The sequence below is a fragment of the Dasypus novemcinctus genome, chromosome 15 (genome assembly GCF_030445035.2).
Source record: "Dasypus novemcinctus isolate mDasNov1 chromosome 15, mDasNov1.1.hap2, whole genome shotgun sequence".
Taxonomy (NCBI): Eukaryota; Metazoa; Chordata; class Mammalia; order Cingulata; family Dasypodidae; genus Dasypus; species Dasypus novemcinctus.
The window spans coordinates 34,872,272-34,882,557 of record NC_080687.1 but is presented as its reverse complement, the minus strand read 5'-3'; positions in this window follow the sequence as shown (position 1 = coordinate 34,882,557).

The window sequence follows — 10,286 nt, the reverse complement described above, 5'->3', positions numbered from 1 at the left end:
CTTTGTGTAATTTTGGCTTTTAAAATTTATTGAGATCTGCTTTGTGATCCAACATACATTCTATCCTGGATAAGGATCCGTGAGCACTTGAGAAGAATGTATATCCTGTTGTTTTGGGGTGCAATGTTCTGTAATATATTTCTCTTAGATTTAGTTTGTTTATCATATTATTCAAGCTCTCTGCTTCTTTATCGATCCTCTGCTCATGTGATCTATTCAATAATGAGATTGGTGTATTGAAGTCTCTATTATTGTAGAGACATTTATTTCTCCCTTCAGTTTGCCAGTGTTTGGGTTTGCGTCATGTAATTTGATGCATCCTGGTTAGGTGCATATACATTTATGATTGCTATTTCCTCCAGGCGAATTGCCCCTTTTGTTAGTATATAATGATCTTCCTTGTCTCTAATAACGGCTTTGCTTTGCAGTCTATTTCATTTGATATATGGATAGCTACTAGCTTTTTTTAAGTTACCACTTATGTGGTATATTTTTTACCAGTCTTTACCTTTCAATCTATTTGTATCATTGGGTCTAATGTGAGTCTCTTGTAGACAGGATATAGATGGCTCAAATTTTTTTTATCCATTCCACTAGTCTTTGTCTTTTGATTGGGGAATATAATCCATAATCCATTAACATTTAATGTTATAACTGTATAGTCAGTTCTTATATCACCCATCTTTATCTTAGGGTTTTATCTGTCATATCTTGTTTTCACCACTGATTTTACACTTTTAGCTACTTTTACTCATATAGTCTTCATTTCTAGACTCTCTTTTTTAAAAAAGATTTATTTATTATTATTTATTACTCTCCCCTTCCCCCCCACCCCAGTTGTCTGTTCTCTGTGTCAATTAGCTGTGTCTTCTTTGTCCGTTTCTTTCGTTGTCAGCAGCATGGGAATCTGTGTTTCTTTTTGTTGCATCATCTTGTTGTGTCAGTTCTCTGTGTGTGCAGCACCATTCCTGGGCAGGCTGCACTTTCCTTTGCACCGGGCAGCTCTCTTACAGGGTGCACTCCTTGCGCATGGGGCTCTCCCACGCGGGGGACACCCCTGCATGGCATGGCACTCCTTGCGCGCATCAGCACTGCTCATGGGCCAGCTCCACATGGGTCAAGGAGGCCCGGGGTTTGAACCACAGACCTCCCATATGGTAGATGGATGCCCTAACCACTGGGCCAAGTCCACTGCCTCTAGACTCTCTTTTAAGCCTCTCTCTCCTGTATTTTCTTTTCAGGCTGTAGCACACTCTTTAGTATTTCCTGCAAAGCCAGTCTCTTGGTTACAAACTCCCTCAGTTGCTGTTTATCTGTGAATATTCTAACTTCTCCCTCATTTTTGAAAGTCATCCTTGTCAGATATATGATTCTTGGCTGGCAGTTTTTCTCTTTCAGTATTTTAAATATATCATAGCACTGCCTTCTTGTCTTCATAGTGTCTGATGAGAAATCAGTGCTTAAACTTATTGAGCATCCCTTGTATGTGATGAATATCTTTTCTCTTGCTGTTCTCAGGGTTCTCTTTTTATCTTCGGCATTTGACATTCTCATTAGTATATGTCTTGGAGTATGTTTATTTTGATTTATTCATATGGGAGTATGTTTTGCTTCTTGGACATGATATCTATGTCCTTCAATGGGGTTGGGGAATTTTCTACCATTATTTCCTCAAATATTCCTTCTGCCCCATTTCCCTTCTACTTCTGGGATACCCATGACATGTATGTTTCCATGTCTCTTGCCATCATTTATTTCCCTGAGACCCTGTTCAATTTTTTCCTTATTTTCGTATCTGCTCTTTTGTATGTTCACTTTCAGAGTCCCTGTCTTCAAGCTCATTGATCCTTTTCTGCTTCTTCAAATCTGCTGTTACAGTCCTCCAATGCTGTTGTTGTTGTTGTTTTTCTATATCTGGTTGCATCTTTTTTTTTTTTTTTTTTGATGCATTGCTTCACTGTGCAAGGGTCTGTACCTCTCTGTGCCTCATGGGGGCCTGTGCCTCACCACACTGAACGAGGGCCTGTGCCTCACTGCACAGGTCTGGGATGCTTTTTTTCTTTTTTTTACCAGGAGGTCCCAGGGATGGAACCCCGTTCCTCCATATGGTAAATGGGCTAAATTGCTTGAGCCATAGCTGCTTCCCTCTCCAGTGTATTTTTAATTTCATTCATTGTGTCTTTCATTCCCCTAATATCTGCTATTTTTCTATGTGTGCCTTCTAATTCTTTTTGTGCTCACCCAGTGTCTTCTTGATAGCCTTAATATCTTTAGCCAAAATTTAATTTATTAAGATTTGTTTGAACATCTAGGATTTGTCTCAACTCCTTTATGTCATCTGAAGACTTAGTTTGTTCCTTTGACTAGGCCTTATCTTCCTGTTTCTTAGTATGGATTAAAATTTTTTATTGGTGTCTCAGCATCTGACTTACTAGATGTATTTATTCTTGTCCCCTCTTCTTTCATTAGTCTAGGGATTTCTATTTGATTAGCTTTGTGCTACAGTCTCTTTTTGATACTTGGTTCAACTCAATTTGGAACTTTATAGTGGCTCATGTTTAACTCATCTGAACTTTTTTCAGCTCTTTTTCATCTGTTTTTTCCCCTTTCTCCCTTGATGGTTGTGGACTAGGAGCCAAGCATGTAGGTGGTACTGTAAACCATGGAGACTGAAGTTGCCTGCATTGCCCCAGGAACTGATGACGCTTCTCTCACATTTCTCCCCTGCCAGGGGTAAGGATAGAGCTACAATAATGTGCAATAATCCAAGCTCTGCAGGCTAAGACCTTCTATATATAGTTGGCTGGAGAGACTGATGAAGCTTCATACCCCTTCCAACCCTGCTTGGGGTGGGGTTGGAGCTGCAGCTGTGGGTTGCAAACTAAGCCATGCAAGTCAAAACTGACTGCATTTGCCCAGGTAGACTGATGAAGCACTGGCTCCCCTCTGCTGCTGCCAGGAGTGGGGATAGAGCCCTTGGTGTTCCCAATCTAGTCTTTGAAGGCTGAAAGTGATTTCAGTTGCCTGGAGAGACTGAGGGACCACTGTCTCTTCTGCCCTATCAGGGGCAGGGATGAAATCACTGGAGTGCCCAACACTCTAGTCCATGAGGGCTGAAAGCACCTGCAGTTGCCCGGAGAGGTTGAGGAAACACCCCCTCCCATTCTATTGGGGGTGGAGATGCATCCACAGGTTTGTCAACTAGTCTAGTCCATGCAGGCCAAAAGTACCTGTAGTTGCCCAGTTGCTGAGGGCATACTATCCCTCCTCCTGCTCTGTCATGGGTGGGGATGGAGCCAGAGATGTATCTAGTAATCTAATTTATGTGGGCTGAATTCAGCTGCAATTGTCTGGAGAAGGTGAGGAAGCACTGTCCCTTCTGCAATGAAGGTGAAGGAGCACTGTCCCTTCTGCCCTGTCAGTGGTGTGGATGGAACCATAGGCATGCCCAACACTCTAGTGTGTGCAGGCTGAAAGTGACTGCAATTGTCTGGAGAAGCTGGTGCATGTCCCCCAGGTTTTTCCCTATAAGAGATAGGGCTAGAGCATAGGCTAGCACTGGAATCTGACTTGGGTGGAAAAAGCTGCTCCTACTTTCACTGTGATTTTCAGTCAGTCCTGCTTCCCTTCATGCCAGGGGTGGGGTGAAGATGGAGGTTACCAAAGTCAGTCCAACTTGGAAGGCTCAAACTTTAGCCATTCTTAGGATTGGATTTTAGCCAGCTGAATTTAGTAATCAGTAACTACCCTCCCCCCCCCAATTTTGGGAAATTGATCTTCCAATTCTAGCCAGGGAATGGCTCTGAAGGCAGCATGTGCCGCCAGCAGGAGTTGGGCACCAGCCTCCATGGTGTGGACTATTCTACTCAAGATTTCACTGCAGATGGGCAGTCTCTTCCTTCCATTCTTCCAAGAATGTTGCGGGATGCTCTTCTGGTCTCCTGGACCCCCAAACATGTGATTTAGATAGCTCTGGCTGATTACTAATTGCACTGTAGGATAAGCTGCCTCTTGGAGTTCCTTATTCTGCTACCACCTCCCCATGCTGTTTTTGATTGTTTCTGCAACACTTGTCTTGGAAGTCCTTTGGCACTACTGTAGGCCAAGATTTGTCTGCCTATAGGAGGCATCCCATGACATCTCTTACCTGCTGTTCAATCAAATGATCCTAGTGCAACAAGAGGATCTTCAGAGGTCATAAGAGACTGACAATCTGAATCGAGAGCTCTTCACTGAAGGTCCTAACAGTTATGGCTCATTTCCTGTTTTCTTGAATGATTTCCATTAGATGTAATCTTTGAGATGCAGATACATATTCTTTACCATTATACCCTCAGTTCAAAGTACCTGGGGTCAAATGAAAGAGGCTCTAAACTATCAAAAGCTATTTCCAGTGTCCAGCTGGGCATGGGCTCTTCAATGGTACAGCTGCCTGGATTTTCCCATTGGTTTATTCTTATGGTCTTGGTTCTTAGGTTATCCTTATGGTTTTTTGCTTCTGGAGAATTCCTAAAATTGTCAGTTTGAGGTCTTGAACAGGAACAGTCTTCCCAATTTATTTCTCCTTAATTAAGAAAGATTCAAGGATTAACGCCCTAGAGTTTTACTACTGTGCTACTAGTTAATGTTGCCAATAAGGTCTTGTCCATTGAGGTCAAGAGCAGTCTTTTTCTGATATCTCTTTAAGAAGATTAAGCCTCTGGATTTTAGGTATTGAAGGGATTGTTTTGAAGGATGTGGAAAAGCTACAAAACTGATATATCATTTGAGTGCTTTGCTATATTTGGCTATATCTGCCTGTAATATAGATGATATAATCTATAGCTGCAGGAAACATTCCCTGACAGATAAGATGCCTAATTATCAGCTAATAGGTTGATAGTCTGTGGACTGCCTATGAAGTTTTATTGTTAAGAAAGGACAAGAGTTTAGGCCAAGGAAATTTAAGAGTTTCTGAAAATTTAGTTAACTAGAATTAAGAATTCCATTTTTCCATTCTATCTTTCTTGAGGTCAGAAGGTAATTTGGGCAGTAAGGTTATCTCTGTTATTGTTGCCTAATATATTATATTAGTCAGCGCTATCAGAATGGAAGAATGTGGTATCCTCTCTTGAAGTATAGCACAATTCATTTAAAGGGAAATAATCAATGATTAACCTAGGAAAATACATTACCAACAGTAAGGGCATTGACTGACCTCCAAGGCCTTTTTTGTAATGTATGCTTGGATTGTCCATGATTGGCAAGAATATTGAACCCTAGAAATAAGATAATTTGTAAACACTTATTGTGCCAGTTTTAGTACTCAGCAATTGAGCATCTGAGCAATGTTTATTTAGGGGTGGAGCAATGAAGGGGAACTGGGGAAGTATGCAGAAAAGGTCAGCATAGCAGGTCTGACATGGCTATCTTAGTGGAACTTGGTGACAAGGTTGGCTGGTTATCTGGGAACTTGGATTTCAGAGTGATCCTACAGTGCTCTAACTGATAAGGGTAGCTCTCTGTGCCTAGAAGATCCAAACAATATGGTTTATGCTAAATACCTGCTTTCCTTCTGGGAGTTTGAAATTTTGATATGTGCTAGGCTGAGGGTGCCTTTGTGACCAAAACCCAATATAAACTTTGGGCACTGAGTCTCTAATGACCTTCCCTGGGCCGAAACATCATACATATGCATTTTTGTTGTTGGGAGAAGAGTATGCTATATGTCACCTTTCATGGGAGGGAAAGAGTGTAGTAAGGAAATCTATACATGGATTCTTCCAGACTTTGTCAACTATATCTTTTCCCCCTTATGATCAAACTGTATATCCTTACTGTAACAAATCTTAGCCATGAGAACAACTGAGTCCTGTGAATCCTTCTAGTGATTCACCCCAATTCAAAAATTGGGGTGTCTTCAGGACCCCAACCAGTAAGAAAGCATTAACACTCAAAAAAAAAAAAACCCATTTAACATTTATCTATCTTTATCTGTCTATCTATCATCAGTTTCTATTTATTTGTTTTTACAGTTGAGGAGGGTTGCCTGGAATTGAGGGGTTTTTCAGGATGACAGACTTTGTATACTAAAACTGGAGGGTTGATCACCTTAAACTTGATCTTGGGAGAAATATTATTTTTTGTTAATTTTTCCACGGGTTTCTTCTCTGTTTTCACAGACCAATTATTAGATGGTTTGATTTTTACTTTTGTAGTCCTGGGTTGAGTTTTACTCTATTAGTCTCTGGTGGATTTTTTTTTTTCTCTCTCTCAGAAGTAATATATGCAATGGGGAAATCACAACATATGAAGTCAGGCATTCTGGTTTTGAATCCTAACTCAGTTGTGGGACCTTGGGCCAGTTATTTGGCTACTCTGAGCCTCAGTTCCTTCCCCTGAATAATGAGCACAATAATAGCCACCTCATTCGTGTATGTGCTTGAGAAGAGCAAATGAGATATTGAGTGTGAACTTATCTAGCACAGCTCCTGTCACATGCCTAGCAAATGTCCATTTCCTTTTTAGTAAATGGAGTATAGAAACCAATATGAGACACTGGGAATTTGGGGACTATAGATCTGAATTTCCATTTTTTTGTTCTTTTATTACAAGCTTGGACCAGGCATTTAGTTGTCCTGGGACCTTCAAAAATAGTCCCCAATGTTCCATGTTAGTTCTCAGATTTCTCTTGGAGCTTTTGTAGTGCAAATTCATAATATTTCAAACTACATGTCTTAGAACTATTCATTGAAAGGAGCATCCAAGTAACAGTGGTCACATTTAGTGGCCAGATTTTAGTTTCTCTGCTAAAATGAACCTGAGTTCCCTTGAGAAACAGCTGATTCCAAAAGAAGCTCTCACAGACTAATGGGGCAAGTTGAAAGAACCCATGAGACAGCTTACAGGGGCTTCTTGGTCAAATTTGGGACATTTTGGATATAAGAATGATTGTAACACATTGAACAAATAAAAATCCACAAGGTAATAGTGATGAGAAAGAAGAGGGAGAGTACAAAAACAAAAGGAAATCTCTTCTTAACAGAATGCCAGCTAATAAATACAAAAGGAATGATAGAATTAGAAATTCTCAATCTAATGATTGATTTAAATTAATTCACTGAAATTAATGGGTGTTAAAACTATTAGTTGAAAAGTTGTGGGAAGTCAGAAAATATTTGGAAAGTGTTAAAGAGTCACCCTATAGATTACTTACTAATCACAGTGGGGGTAAACTATATCTTTACATGGAGAGTCTGGTTGTCTCCATCTTAACGAATTGGTGAAATATGGCAGGCCCACTAAAAGCAGAACAATCTGACGTTATCTGATACGGTATGAAATACACACCATCACTATGAAACATTCTTTTTTTGAAAGATAATTTAGATTACATAAATGTTTCATAAAAAAGATAGGGGATTCCCATATGTCCTACTCCCTACCCTTCCCACACTTTCTCACGTTAACAACATCCTTCATTAGTGTGGTACATTTGTTACAATTTATGAACACATATTGGGGTACTGTCATTAAATGTGGAGTATAGTTTACATTATAGTTTATACTCTGTCCCATACAATTTTGTAAGTTACGACAAAATATATAATGGCCTATATCCGTCATGGCAATGTCATTCAGGACAATTCCAATGTCCCAAAAATGCCCCCATATTACACCTATTTTTCCCTCTCTCTCACATCAGAACCTCTGGTGGTCACAGCCTCTGCATCAATGATAAAAGTTTTTCCATTCCTAGAAAAACAGTAAGTGTGTAGTAGAATAACTGTAAGTCTACTCCAGTCCATCGTTCATTCTCCAATCCTGAGGATTCTGGGATGGTGATGCCCACTCCACCTTTAGAGGGGGCTTAAGTCCCACAGGGCAGATGGATGGGACTATCTTGCTTGCAGCTGCAGGTTCTCTCTGTCCCTTAGGATAGTCATTGTCCATCTTCATCTCCTTGTTAGTTGTCCTGGGTGAGTCCAAAGACTGGAGAGTAGGTGTTGCAAATCTGTTGATTTAAGACTCTTAGACATATGCATATCAAATCTAGTACTAACTATAGCTTCAAAGAGAAGAGGCAGAAGAGCCATGTGTAGGGAAACCACAACTGAGTCCGACTTTGTCACATTGGGGAGCATAAATTCCAAAGTAGGGCCACTGGCAGGGTGCCAAACTCCTGAGCTGTCTGCCCTGCTTATGGTGTCTACATGTCTCCAGAGCCCTCAGGAGCCCTGCTATTTGAGGCAATATTTGCTGTGGCTCAGTGAGATCCTGCTAAGATGTGCATAAGCATAACCTCTGGAATGACCTCCTGGCTCATTTTGAAGTCTCTTATCCATATGAAAATTCTTATCACAGTGATTAACATTAATGGAATCAAGCCTAGCCAGACTTAAGTTTCAATTTATAGCAGGGCTTTTCAACCTTGGCACTACTGACATTTTGGACCTGATAATTCCCTGTTGTAGGTGACTGTCCTTTGCATGGTAGCATCCCTGACCTCTCTGTCCATTACATGACAGTGGCAGTCCCTCATGCCAACCCCAATTTTGACAACATAAAATGTCTCCGTATATTGTCACATGTTGTGGGGAGAAAAATCACCCTTGATTGAGACTACTGATTTTAGGAAATATAAGGCATAGAAGAGAAGGTTAACACCATAAGAAACAGCAAATGCAGAGTATGGGATATTACAAGACAGCCCAGACTCTTAAAACAATATCATTGGGGGAAAAAAGTTGGAACTGCTATAGATTTAAAAAGAGCTGTAAAAATTAAGTATAATGCAAGAAACATATTTGGTCTTGGTTAAAAAGAAAGCAGCTTTCTTGGGCTTTAGCCCCTAGTGTCTTGGGCTCTCTGGACAGGCTCAGGGAGAAGTTCCTTGACAAGACCCGGGAAAACCCAAAGTTGGCAACAGGAGGCCTGGGTACGGCGGGCGCACTCACATCCCACCGCTTCCACCCAGGTCACAGCCAGCACTTGGCTGGGTCTGGTTGCATACGGTATGAAGTCCCCACACTGAGCCGCGGGCCTTCAGACATCATTCCCAGCCCTAAGAGCAACCACCAGCTCTGTAGGTAATTATACCCTCATTTCACCTGACGGGCCCCTGTGTGGATGGGGGCAGAGGTGGCCCTTCCCACAGACCGGGTTGATTGTGTAACTGACAGATTTTTTTCTAGGAATCCCATGTTCGGTTCAGAATAGGTGTTGTAGACTTTTGTGTGTGCCACACCACTTCCACTCTATACTTAATAAACTCTGATCCTCTTGTAAAGTGAAACAAAGCACAGCTCTAAAAGATATTCTTGGAATAGTAAATTGGATGTGGATTGAATATTAGACGGCATTATGGAATTATTGTTAATTATTTAAAATATGATAATAGTGTTGTGATTATTGAGGACAGGGTCAGCAAACTATGGTCTTTAGGCCAAATCTGGCCTGATGCCTGTTTTCATAAGTAAGGTTTTATTGGGATACAGCCTCACTCATTCATTTGTCTTTGGCTGTTTTTAAGTTACATTGGCAGAGTTGAGCAGTTACAGGAGAGATCATAAGGCTGGCTAAGTGTAAAATACTTAATATTTGTCTCTTTACAGAAAAAAGTTTGCTGACTCTTGATCTAGGAGAATGTCCTTTTTCTTAGCAAGTTTTCAGGGCTGAAGTATTATGGTTTTTGTAATTTCAAATGGTTCTGCTAAACATACAAATTGTTGGTAATGCAAAGATTGTGGTTAATATTATAAATATAAGAATGTTCTTCTTTTACAAAGTGTTGAGAATATCGTGATACATGGGAAAATTACAACCAATGTAACTTATGAACATAGTTAATAGTAATAGTGTAACATTTTTGCAGCCATGGCAAAGAAGATGTATCAGTTCTCAGGGACAGCAATGCAGGTGTGTGTGAGTAAAGGGGTACGGAATTTTTCCTTTTGGAGTAATGACAATGTTCTAAAATTGACTGAGGTGATGACAGCACAACTCTGTGATGAATATGAGAGCCACTGAGTGTACATTTTGAATGGATTGTACACGGCATGGGACTGTATAACATGGGAATCCAAATGGTAGAAGATGGACTGTGGTTAACAGAACAAATATGAGAATGTTCTCTCATAAACTATAACAAACACACAATACTAATACAGGGTTGGGGGGAAATACACCAAATGTAAGATGTGGGCTATAGTTAATAGTAATAGTTTGATGATACTCTTTCATTGATGGTAACAAATGTTTCACAACAGTGCAAGGTGTTGGCGGTGAGGTGATGTATGGGAGCCCTA